At 35.2% G+C, this 12881-nt stretch overlaps 1 long non-coding RNA gene across 2 annotated transcripts; it reads right to left on the bottom strand.

Moving 5' to 3' along the window:
- Positions 1 to 907: 907 nt before the first annotated feature.
- Positions 908 to 12822, bottom strand: LOC114541651. Of its 2 annotated transcripts, XR_003689322.1 has the most exons (11): positions 12467 to 12822; positions 10121 to 10169; positions 9074 to 9122; positions 8026 to 8074; positions 6980 to 7028; positions 4898 to 4946; positions 3844 to 3892; positions 2790 to 2838; positions 1736 to 1784; positions 1475 to 1576; positions 908 to 1114 (listed from the first exon to the last, which is right to left on the bottom strand). It is a non-coding gene; the product is annotated as an uncharacterized LOC114541651 (long non-coding RNA). The 2 variants fall into 2 exon arrangements; XR_003689321.1 differs by lacking the exon at positions 908 to 1114 and having other exon boundaries at positions 1380 to 1576; positions 12467 to 12814.
- Positions 12823 to 12881: the final 59 nt, after the last annotated feature.

The raw sequence follows: 12881 nt of genomic DNA, 5'->3' as shown, positions 1-12881 counted from the left end.
CTGTTTGATTAAGAGTAATTAACTAGTTCTTTATATTTTTAGGACAAACATCTGGTTGCTTAGGTATTAGAGGGCATGGAAACTTTGATCCCTACTCTCTCTTGTCATCCGCGAGTATTATTTTAAAAACTATCTACAGCGATTGAACTTAGATTTTTTACAAGATACTACAACTAGATTAACCAAATTAACCTGGATTACTATGCTGACACAAATCATTACAGACGTGTTGAAAACTTGTAGGGATGACTTTATGGGGACCTGAGTGTACAGTAAGTCCTCACAATGTGAAAGTTCTTGAACAAGTCCTGATGTGTTGAAAACTTGTAGCAATGACTCTATGGGGACCTGAGTGTACAGTAAGTCCTCACAGTGTGAAAGTTCTTGCACAAGTCCTGATGTGTTGAAAACTTGTAGGGATGACTCTATGGGGACCTGAGTGTACACTAAGTCCTCACAATGTGAAAGTTCTTGAACAAGTCCTGATGTGTTGAAAACTTGTAGGGATGACTTTATGGGGACCTGAGTGTACAGTAAGTCCTCACAGTGTAAAAGTTCTTGCACAAGTCCTGATGTGTTAAAAACTTGTAGGGATGACTTTATGGGGACCTGAGTGTACAGTAAGTCCTCATAGTGTAAAAGTTCTTCCACAAGTCCTGATGTGTTGAAAACTTGTAGGGATGACTTTATGGGGACCTGAATGTACAGTAAGTCCTCACAGTGAAAAAAATCTTGCACAAATCCTGATGTGTTGAAAACTTGTAGAGATGACTTAATGAGGACCTGAGTGTACAGTAAGTCCTCACAGTGTAAAAGTTCTTGCACAAGTCCCAATGTGTTGAAAACTTGAAGGAAGACTTTATGGAGACCTGAGTGTACAGTGAGTCCTCACAGTGTAAAAGTTCTTGCACAAGTCCAGATGTGTTGAAAACTTGTAGCAATGACTTTATGGGGACCTGAGTGTACAGTAAGTCCTCACAGTGTGAAAGTTCTTGAACAAGTCATCAAAATGCAACAAATCACGTGGTGTGGGAAAGTGGATGAGTTCACATGTCAACACTTGATTAGAGCAGATAAAGTCCGTATAGGACTTCACAACCATGAAGGACAGCACCTAATACCGTTACATACAGTTATGAATCGCACCCAAGATGAAGACAGTATAACTGTTTTGATTGAAGATAATATAAACCGCAACTGTATATAATTAACAAACTGTTGGGAAGGGGCATTTAAACTATTTTTTACAACACTTTTCTTACAATTTGCAATGCAATTCTACTCCTGAGGCATCTAAACTTGTCAAATACGAACATTTATTACAATCTGCTAACTTTTTTAAAATTTCGAACACTGGTTACAAATCAACATCCCTCAAAATTATAATTGCACTAAGAGTTGCAAGAAAATTGCATAGTGTAACAGTGACAGAGTAGATTTTGTTAAATGTTAACAAAAATTGTAATAAACTTACCACATGCATCATTAAAAAACTCTCAGTCAAAGTTTGCTTAATAGTGATCATTTAAATGGGTCAATGTAACAAAGGTCAAAAGGATTTCTCACATGTTCCATCCTAAAAATATATATTGCAGCGAAAAAGATGTTAGGAGTAAAATAGATACTATTCCATCTTAAATAGCAAATATATTGCCTATGCTGTGTTTATAAAGTGTCACTATAAAAAGATATAAATAACTAAGAGTTAAAGACACAGACAGGAAAAATAACTTACCAAAATGATTTGCTGTAAAAGTATACGAATGTGCTGTGAAACAGTCAGTCTAAGAAACAGAGAATTGTGTTAAGTGATTATATTATCCATAGGAAAAACAAATATGTCCACGTCAGAAACTTGCATGGCCACGTACTTGGCTTGTCATATAGCCAAAATAAGAATATGCTTGCATTTTGTATTTAAAAGTCATCTAAAGCACAGTAGCAGCAATGAGGGAGGGACTCTATCGCACTTAAAACTTTATCGTGTCTTTTAAAACAGAATCTCTCAAGAATTTTGATAGGCAGACTATTCACAGGTGCATTAGGTGCGTAGGTGCGAGATTACACCCTTTCAAGATATAAGGGTTCAGAGTTATATAACCTAAGGATCCAAAGATCCAAAGTTTCAGTGCCCTCCCAATGCATTAAATGAGCCAACATCACGTCTGTCGCAAAATAATTTTAACTTCTGCTCATGCAACTCGTAGTATACAGTACTCAAAGAACTTAAATCATGTTCCCGGCAATATTCAATTGCATTATTGAATTCTACAGTATTTTAAGTTGCTCATGCGTTGCTCATTGCATATTTTTTGTTTGTCTTCTTTTGTATTTTTTTTTGTGTCTAAAGGTCTATTGCACAGTGCCCCATGTGGTGCATTGCATTTAAAAGAAAAAATGAAAATCGTCAAATAAAGGGATACATTTCTAATAATATGGTGCATGGAAGAACACCAAGAAATGTTCAAAAGATGCCAGCAATTCGGTTTAGAAACATGCATGGAGTTACAATAAAGTTACGGACTAACAAAATTGGTCGCAAACAGGGACGACTAAGCAATAGACAATTTATGCACTGAACCGACCATCATTTGATTCAGAACAAACAATCAAGGGTTAACAGAATTTGAACACTAATTAATATCCTAGGAATCCAAAGCATAAGAGTAAAATAGATATTATTCCATCTTAAATAGCAAATATATTGCCTATGCTGTGTTTATAAAGTGTCACAATAAAAAGAAAAAAATAACTAAGCGTTAAAGACACAGACAGGAAAAATAACTTACCAAAATGATTTGCTGTAAAAGTATACGAATCTGCTGTGAAACAGTCAGTCTAAGAAACAGAGAATTGTGTTAAGTGATTATATTATCCATAGGAAAAACAAATATGTCCATGTCAGAAACTTGCATGGCCACGTACTTGGCTTGTCATATAGCCAAAATAAGAATATGCTTGCATTTTGTATTTAAAAGTCATCTAAAGCACAGTAGCAGCAAGGAGGGAGGGACTCTATCGCACTTAAAACTTTATCGTGTTTTTTAAAACAGAATCTAACAAGAATTTTGATAAGCAGACTATTTACAGGTGCATTAGGTGCGTAGGTGCGAGATTACACCCTTTCAAGATATAAGGGTTCAGAGTTATATAACCTAAGGATCCAAAGATCCAAAGTTTCAGTGCCCTCCCAATGCATTAAATGAGCCAACATCACGTCTGTCGCAAAATAATTTTAACTTCTGCTCATGCAACTCGTAGTATACAGTACTCAAAGAACTTAAATCATGTTCCCGGCAATATTCAATTGCATTATTGAATTCTACAGTATTTTAAGTTGCTCATGCGTTGCTCATTGCATATTTTTTGTTTGTCTTCTTTTGTATTTTTTTTTGTGTCTAAAGGTCTATTGCACAGTGCCCCGTGTGGTGCATTGCATTTAAAAGAAAAAATGAAAATCGTCAAATAAAGGGATACATTTCTAATAATATGGTGCATGGAAGAACACCAAGAAATGTTCAAAAGATGCCAGCAATTCGGTTTAGAAACATGCATGGAGTTACAATAAAGTTACGGACTAACAAAATTGGTCGCAAACAGGGACGACTAAGCAATAGACAATTTATGCACTGAACCGACCATCATTTGATTCAGAACAAACAATCAAGGGTTAACAGAATTTGAACACTAATTAATATCCTAGGAATCCAAAGCATAAGAGTAAAATAGAAATTATTCCATCTTAAATAGCAAATATATTGCCTATGCTGTGTTTATAAAGTGTCACAATAAAAAGAAAAAAATAACTAAGCGTTAAAGACACAGACAGGAAAAATAACTTACCAAAATGATTTGCTGTAAAAGTATACGAATCTGCTGTGAAACAGTCAGTCTAAGAAACAGAGAATTGTGTTAAGTGATTATATTATCCATAGGAAAAACAAATATGTCCATGTCAGAAACTTGCATGGCCACGTACTTGGCTTGTCATATAGCCAAAAAAAAGAATATGCTTGCATTTTGTATTTAAAAGTCATCTAAAGCACAGTAGCAACAAGGAGGGAGGGACTCTATCGCACTTAAAACTTTATCGTGTTTTTTAAAACAGAATCTAACAAGAATTTTGATAAGCAGACTATTTACAGGTGCATTAGGTGCGTAGGTGCGAGATTACACCCTTTCAAGATATAAGGGTTCAGAGTTATATAACCTAAGGATCCAAAGATATAAAGTTTCAGTGCCCTCCCAATGCATTAATGAGCCAACATCACGTCTGTCGCAAAATAATTTTAACTTCTGCTCATGCAACTCGTAGTATACAGTACTCAAAGAACTTAAATCATGTTCCCGGCAATATTCAATTGCATTATTGAATTCTACAGTATTTTAAGTTGCTCATGCGTTGCTCATTGCACATTTTTTCTTTGTCTTCTTTTGTATTTTTTTTGTGTCTAAAGGTCTATTGCACAGTGCCCCATGTGGTGCATTGGATTTAAACGAAAAAATGAAAATCGTCAAATAAAGGGAATACATTTCTAATAATATGGTGCATGAAAGAACACGAAGAAATGTTCAAAAGATGCCAGCAATTCGCTTTAGAAACATGTATGGAGTTACAATAAAGTTACAGAATTACAAAATTGGTCGCAAACGGGGACGACTCAGCAATAGACAACTTATGCACTGAACCGACCATCATTTGATTCAGAACAAACAATCAAGGGGTGACAGAATTTGAACACTAATTAATATCCTAGGAATCCAAAGCATAAGAGTAAAATAGATATTATTCCATCTTAAATAGCAAATATATTGCCTATGCTGTGTTTATAAAGTGTCACTATAAAAAGATATAAATAACTAAGCGTTAAAGACACATACAGGAAAAATAACTTACCAAAATGATTTGCTGTAAAAGTATACGAATCTGCTGTGAAACAGTCAGTCTAAGAAACAGAGAATTGTGTTAAGTGATTATATTATCCATAGGAAAAACAAATATGTCCATGTCAGAAACTTGCATGGCCACGTACTTGGCTTGTCATATAGCCATAATAAGAATATGCTTGCATTTTGTATTTAAAAGTCATCTAGGGCACAGTAGCAGCAACGAGGGAGGGACTCTATCGCACTTAAAACTTTATCGTGTTTTTTAAAACAGAATCTCTCAAGAATTTTGATAGGCAGACTATTTACAGGTGCATTAGGTGCGTAGGTGCGAGATTACACCCTTTCAAGATATAAGGGTTCAGAGTTATATAACCTAAGGATCCAAAGATCCAAAGTTTCAGTGCCCTCCCAATGCATTAATGAGCCAACATCACGTCTGTCACAAAATAATTTTAACTTCTGCTCATGCAACTCGTAGTATACAGTACTCAAAGAACTTAAATCATGTTCCCTGCAATATTCAATTGCATTATTGAATTCTACAGTATTTTAAGTTGCTCATGCGTAGCTCATTGCATATTTTTTCTTTGTCTATTTTTGTATTTTTTTTGTGTCTAAAGGTCTATTGCACAGTTTCTTATGTGGTGCATTGGATTTAAACGAAAAAATGAAAATCGTCAAATAAAGGGTTACATTTCTAATAATATGGTGCATGGAAGAACACCAAGAAATGTTCAAAAGATGCCAGCAATTCGGTTTAGAAACATGCATGGAGTTACATTAAGTTACAGACTAACAAAATTGGTCGCAAACGGGGACGACTAAGCAATAGACAATTTATGCACTGAACCGACCATCATTTGATTCAGAACAAACAATCAAGGGGTGACAGAATTTGAACACTAATTAATATCCTAGGAATCCAAAGCATAAGAGTAAAATAGATATTATTCCATCTTAAATAGCAAATATATTGCCTATGCTGTGTTTATAAAGTGTCACAATAAAAAGTATAAATAACTAAGAGTTAAAGACAAGACAGGAAAAATAACTTACCAAAATGATTTGCTGTAAAAGTATACGAATGTGCTGTGAAACAGTCGTCTAAGAAACAGAGAATTGTGTTAAGTGATTATATTATCCATAGGAAAAACAAATATGTCCATGTCAGAACTTGCATGGCCACGTACTTGGCTTGTCATACAGCCAAAATAAGAATATGCTTGCATTTTGTATTTAAAAGTCATTAAAGCACAGTAGCAGCAATGAGGGAGGGACTCTCGCACTTAAAACTTTACGTGTCTTTTAAAACGAATCTCTCAAGAATTTTGATAGGCAGACTATTTACAGGTGCATTAGGTGCGTAGGTGCGAGATTACACCCTTTCAAGATATAAGGGTTCAGAGTTATATAACCTAAGGATCCAAAGTTTCAGTGCCCTCCCAATGCATTAATGAGCCAACATCACGTCTGTCGCAAAATAATTTTAACTTCTGCTCATGCAACTCGTAGTATACAGTACTCAAAGAACTTAAATCATGTTCCCTGCAATATTCAATTGCATTATTGAATTCTACAGTATTTTAAGTTGCTCATGCGTTGCTCATTGCATATTTTTTCTTTGTCATTTTTTTTGTATTTTTTTTGTGTCTAAAGGTCTATTGCACAGTTTATGTGCATTGGATTTAAACGAAAAAATAAAAATCGTCAAATAAAGGGTTACATTTCTAATAATATGGTGCATGGAAGAACACCAAGAAATGTTCAAAAGATGCCAGCAATTCCGTTTAGAAACATGCATGGAGTTACAATAAAGTCACAGATTAACAAAATTGGTCGCAAACGGGGACGACTAAGCAATAGACAATTTATGCACTGAACCGACTATCATTTGATTCAGAACAAACAATCAAGGGGTGACAGAATTTGAACACTAATTAATATCCTAGGAATCCAAAGCATAAGAGTAAAATAGATATTATTCCATCTTAAATAGCAAATATATTGCCTATGCTGTGTTTATAAAGTGTCACAATAAAAAGAAAAAAATAACTAAGCGTTAAAGACACAGACAGGAAAAATAACTTACCAAAATGATTTGCTGTAAAAGTATACGAATCTGCTGTGAAACAGTCAGTCTAAGAAACAGAGAATTGTGTTAAGTGATTATATTATCCATAGGAAAAACAAATATGTCCATGTCAGAAACTTGCATGGCCACGTACTTGGCTTGTCATATAGCAATAATAAGAATATGCTTGCATTTTGTATTTAAAAGTCATCTAAAGCACAGTAGCAGCAATGAGGGAGGGACTCTATCGCACTTAAAACTTTATCGTGTTTTTTAAAACAGAATCTCTCAAGAATTTTGATAGGCAGACTATTTACAGGTGCATTAGGTGCGTAGGTGCGAGATTACACCCTTTCAAGATATAAGGGTTCAGAGTTATATAACCTAAGGATCCAAAGATATTCAGTGCCCTCCCAATGCATTAATGAGCCAACATCACGTCTGTGGCAAAATAATTTTAACTTCTGCTCATGCAACTCGCAGTATACAGTACTCAAAGAACTTAAATCATGTTCCCGGCAATATTCAATTGCATTATTGAATTCTACAGTATTTTAAGTTGCTCATGCGTTGCTCATTGCATATTTTTTCTTTGTCTTCTTTTGTATTTTTTTTGTGTCTAAAGGTCTATTGCACAGTTTCTTATGTGGTGCATTGGATTTAAACGAAAAAATAAAAATCGTCAAATAAAAGGTTACATTTCTAATAATATGGTGCATGAAAGAACACGAAGAAATGTTCAAAAGATGCCAGCAATTCGCTTTAGAAACATGCATGGAGTTACAATAAAGTTACAGAATTACAAAATTCGTCGCAAACGGGCACGACTCAGCAATAGACAATTTATGCACTGAACCGACCATCATTTGATTCAGAACAAACAATCAAGGGGTGACAGAATTTGAACACTAATTAATATCCTAGGAATCCAAAGCATAAGAGTAAAATAGATATTATTCCATCTTAAATAGCAAATATATTGCCTATGCTGTGTTTATAAAGTGTCACTATAAAAAGATATAAATAACTAAGAGTTAAAAACACAGACAGGAAAAATAACTTACCAAAATGATTTGCTGTAAAAGAATACGAATGTGCTGTGAAACAGTCAGTCTAAGAAACAGAGAATTGTGTTAAGTGATTATATTATCCATAGGAAAAACAAATATGTCCATGTCAGAAACTTGCATGGCCACGTACTTGGCTTGTCATATAGCCATAATAAGAATATGCTTGCATTTTGTATTTAAAAGTCATCTAAAGCACAGTAGCAGCAATGAGGGAGGGACTCTATCGCACTTAAAACTTTATCGTGTTTTTTAAAACAGAATCTCTCAAGAATTTTGATAGGCAGACTATTTACAGGTGCATTAGGTGCGTGGGTGCGAGATTACACCCTTTCAAGATATAAGGGTTCAGAGTTATATAACCTAAGGATCCAAAGATCCAAAGTTTCAGTGCCCTCCCAATGCATTAAATGAGCCAACATGACGTCTGTGACAAAATAATTTTAACTTCTGCTCATGCAACTCGCAGTATACATTTTCAAAGAACTTAAATCATGTTCCCTGCAATATTCAATTGCATTATTGAATTCTATTCTAAGTTGCTCATGCGTTGCTCATTGCATATTTTTTCTTTGTCTTCTTTTGTATTTTTTTGGTGTCTAAATGTCTATTGCACAGTGCCCCATGTGGTCCATTGGATTTAAACGAAAAAATGAAAATCGCCAAATAAAGGGAATACATTTCTAATAATATGGTGCATGGAAGAACACGAAGAAATGTTCAAAAGATGCCAGCAATTCGCTTTAGAAACATGCATGGAGTTACAATAGAGTTACAGAATTACAAAATTGGTCGCAAACGGGTACGACTCAGCAATAGACAATTTATGCACTGAACCGACCATCATTTGATTCAGAACAAACAATCAAGGGGTGACAGAATTTGAACACTAATTAATATCCTAGGAATCCAAAGCATAAGAGTAAAATAGATATTATTCCATCTTAAATAGCAAATATATTGCCTATGCTGTGTTTATAAAGTGTCACTATAAAAAGATATAAATAACTAAGAGTTAAAAACACAGACAGGAAAAAAAACTTACCAAAATGATCTGCTGTAAAAATATACGAATGTGCTGTGAAACAGTCAGTCTAAGAAATAGAGAATTGTGCTAAGTGATTATATTATGCATAGGAAAAACAAATATGTCCATGTCAGAAACTTGCATGGCCACGTACTTGGCTTGTCATATAGCCAAAATAACAATATGCTTGCATTTTGTATTTAAAAGTCATCTAAAGCACAGTAGCAGCAATGAGGGAGGGACTCTATCGCACTTAAAACTTTATCGTGTTTTTTAAAACAGAATCTCTCAAGAATTTTGATAGGTAGACTATTTACAGGTGCATTAGGTGCGTAGGTGCGAGATTACACCCTTTCAAGATATAAGGTTTCAGAGTTATATAACCTAAGGATCCAAAGATCCAAAGTTTCAGTGCCCTCCCAATGCATTAATGAGCCAACATCACGTCTGTCGCAAAATAATTTTAACTTCTGCTCATGCAACTCGTAGTATACAGTACTCAAAGAACTTAAATCATGTTCCCTGCAATATTCAATTGCATTATTGAATTCTCTTCTAAGTTGCTCATGCGTTGCTCATTGCATATTTTTTGTTTGTCTTCTTTTGTATTATTTTGTGTCTAAAGGTCTATTGCACAGTGCCCCATGTGGTGCATTGGATTTAAACGAAAGAATGAAAATCGTCAAAAAAAGGGAATACATTTCTAATAATATGGTGCATGGAAGAACACGAAGAAACGTTCAAAAGATGCCAGCAATTCGCTTTAGAAACATGCATGGAGTTACAATAGAGTTACAGAATTACAAAATTGGTCGCAAACGGGGACGACTCAGCAATAGACAATTTATGCACTGAACCGACCATCATTTGATTCAGAACAAACAATCAAGGGGTGACAGAATTTGAACACTAATTAATATCCTAGGAATCCAAAGCATAACAGTAAAATAGATATTATTCCATCTTAAATAGCAAATATATTGCCTATGCTGTGTTTATAAAGTGTCACTCTAAAAAGATATAAATAACTAAGAGTTAAAAACACAGACAGGAAAAATAACTTACCAAAATGATTTGCTGTAAAAGTATACGAATGTGCTGTGAAACAGTCAGTCTAAGAAACAGAGAATTGTGTTAAGTGATTATATTATCCATAGGAAAAACAAATATGTCCATGTCAGAAACTTGCATGGCCACGTACTTGGCTTGTCATATAGCCATAATAAGAATATGCTTGCATTTTGTATTTAAAAGTCATCTAAAGCACAGTAGCAGCAATGAGGGAGGGACTCTATCGCACTTAAAACTTTATCGTGTTTTTTAAAACAGAATCTCTCAAGAATTTTGATAGGCAGACTATTTACAGGTGCATTAGGTGCGTAGGTGCGAGATTACACCCTTTCAAGATATAAGGGTTCAGAGTTATATAACCTAAGGATCCAAAGATCCAAAGTTTCTGTGCCCTCCCAATGCATTAATGAGCCAACATCACGTCTGTCGCAAAATAATTTTAACTTCTGCTCATGCAACTCGCAGTATACAGTTTCAAAGAACTTAAATCATGTTCCCTGCAATATCCAATTGCATTATTGAATTCTATTCACAACCCATATAATGAGATGCAAAGGGATGAATTATCACTGGAGTGACATATATTGCGTCAGTGGCTGTGGGCATCCGTAATACACGGCACTTTGACTATAAATAAGGGTTAAACCCCTAAGCGGGTGCTCAGTTGATTCCAGCGGACAACAAAGGCCGAAGGACGACCCACCCGCCCTTCCCGATATTGCGTGGGTCGTAAAAATCGCCACCTCATCACCAGGCTTGCCAGCCTGGCCTACACCGCTGGATCATATTTCCCCATACTAATACAGACTGAGCATCTCTAGAGGGGTTGTGAATAATGTTGTAATCCCACCCAAAAAGAGGAACTGACTGGGATAAGAAACTTTCTGATTTGATGGAAAGAGCTAGCGCAAGAATACCTGATGATTTTGATGAGCAACTAAGAGAACTAAGAATTGGCTGAGGGTGTGAAGACGTATATATACCAGCAAATGGCCAACAAATTCATTGCAAATTTGACTCTAAATTTTTGGGTGATGTTACGAATTATTCGTAACTTTGTGGGACGATCAAAAATGCAGTTTATAACAACAAAGAACTTACAAACAACTTTACAAGTTCAATTACTAATTTCGTTTTTGGGCATTCGCAAAATTAAATGGCTAGCCATAACACAGCAAATAATCGCCGCGAACGCCTGAGTCTTGATAAAATCGCCGCACACGCACACTCATGTATTGAAAACTTGTAAGGATGACTTTATGGGAACCTGAGTGTACAGTAAGTCCTCACAGTGTAATAGTTCTTGAACAAGTCTTGATGTGTTGAAAACTTGTACCAATGACTTTATGGGGACCTGAGTGTACAGTAAGTCCTCACAGTGTGAAAGTTCTTGCACAAGTCCTGATGTGTTGAAAACTTCTAGGGATGACTTTATGGCGACCTGAGTGTACAGTAAGTCCTCACAGTGTAAAAGTTCTTGCACAAGTCCTGACGTGTTGAAAACTTGTAGGGATGACTTTATGGGGACCTGAGTGTACAGTAAGTCCTCACAATGTAAAAGTTCTTGCACAAGTCCTGATGTGTTGAAAACTTGTAGGAATGACTTTATGGGGACCTGAGTGTACAGTAAGTCCCCACAATGTAAAAGTTCTTGCACAAGTCCTGATGTGTTGAAAACTTGTAGGGATGACTTTATGGGGACCTGAGTGTACAGTAAGTCCTCACATTGTAAAAGTTCTTGCACAAGTCCTGATGTGTTGAAAACTTGTAGGGATGACTTTATGGGTGAGTGAAAATATAAGCCGCTATAATTAACAAACTGTTGTGAAGAGGCAATTTATCTATTCTTCACCAAACTTTTCTTAAAATTTGCAATGCAATTCTACTCCTGCGGCATCTAATGTTGTCAAATACGAACATTTATTACGACCTGCTAACTTTTTTAAAATTTCGAACACTCGCTACAATCTAACATCCCTCAAAACTATAATTGCACTAAGAGTTGCAAGAGAATTGCATAGTGTAACAGTGACAGAGTAGATTTTGTTAAATGTTAACAAAAAATGTAATAAACTTACCACATGCATCATTTAAAAACTCTCAGTCAAAGTTTGCTTAATAGTGATCATTTAAATGGGTCAATGTAACAAAGGTCAAAAGGATTTCTCACATGTTCCATCCTAAAATATATATATTGCAGCGAAAAAGATGTTAGGAGTAAAATAGATACTATTCCATCTTAAATAGCAAATATATTGCCTATGCTGTGTTTATAAAGTGTCACTATAAAAAGATATAAATAACTAAGAGTTAAAGACACAGACAGGAAAAATAACTTACCAAAATGATTTGCTGTAAAAGTATACGAATGTGCTGTGAAACAGTCAGTCTAGGAAACAGAGAATTGTGTTAAATGCTTATATTATCCAGAAGAAAAATAAATATGTCTATGTCAGAAACTTGCATGGCCACGTACTTGGCTTGTCATATAGCCAAAGTAAGAATATGCTTGCATTTTGTATTTAAAAGTCATCTAAAGCACAGTAGCAGCAATGAGGGAGGGACTCTATCGCACTTAAAACTTTACCGTGTCTTTTAAAACAGAATCTCTCAAGAATTTTGATAGGCAGACTATTAACAAGTGCCTAAGGTGCGTAGGTGCGAGATTACACCCTTCCAATATATAAGGGTTCAGAGTTATATAACCTAAGGATCCAAAGATCCAAAGTTTAAGTGCCCTCCCAATGCATTAATG

Source organism: Dendronephthya gigantea, unplaced genomic scaffold (assembly GCF_004324835.1).
Source record: "Dendronephthya gigantea isolate DGI-Jeju-01 unplaced genomic scaffold, DenGig_1.0 000299F, whole genome shotgun sequence".
Classification (NCBI taxonomy): Eukaryota; Metazoa; Cnidaria; class Anthozoa; order Malacalcyonacea; family Nephtheidae; genus Dendronephthya; species Dendronephthya gigantea.
Note: the sequence above shows the minus strand (reverse complement) of the source record. Positions and strands in the feature narration are given on the sequence as shown.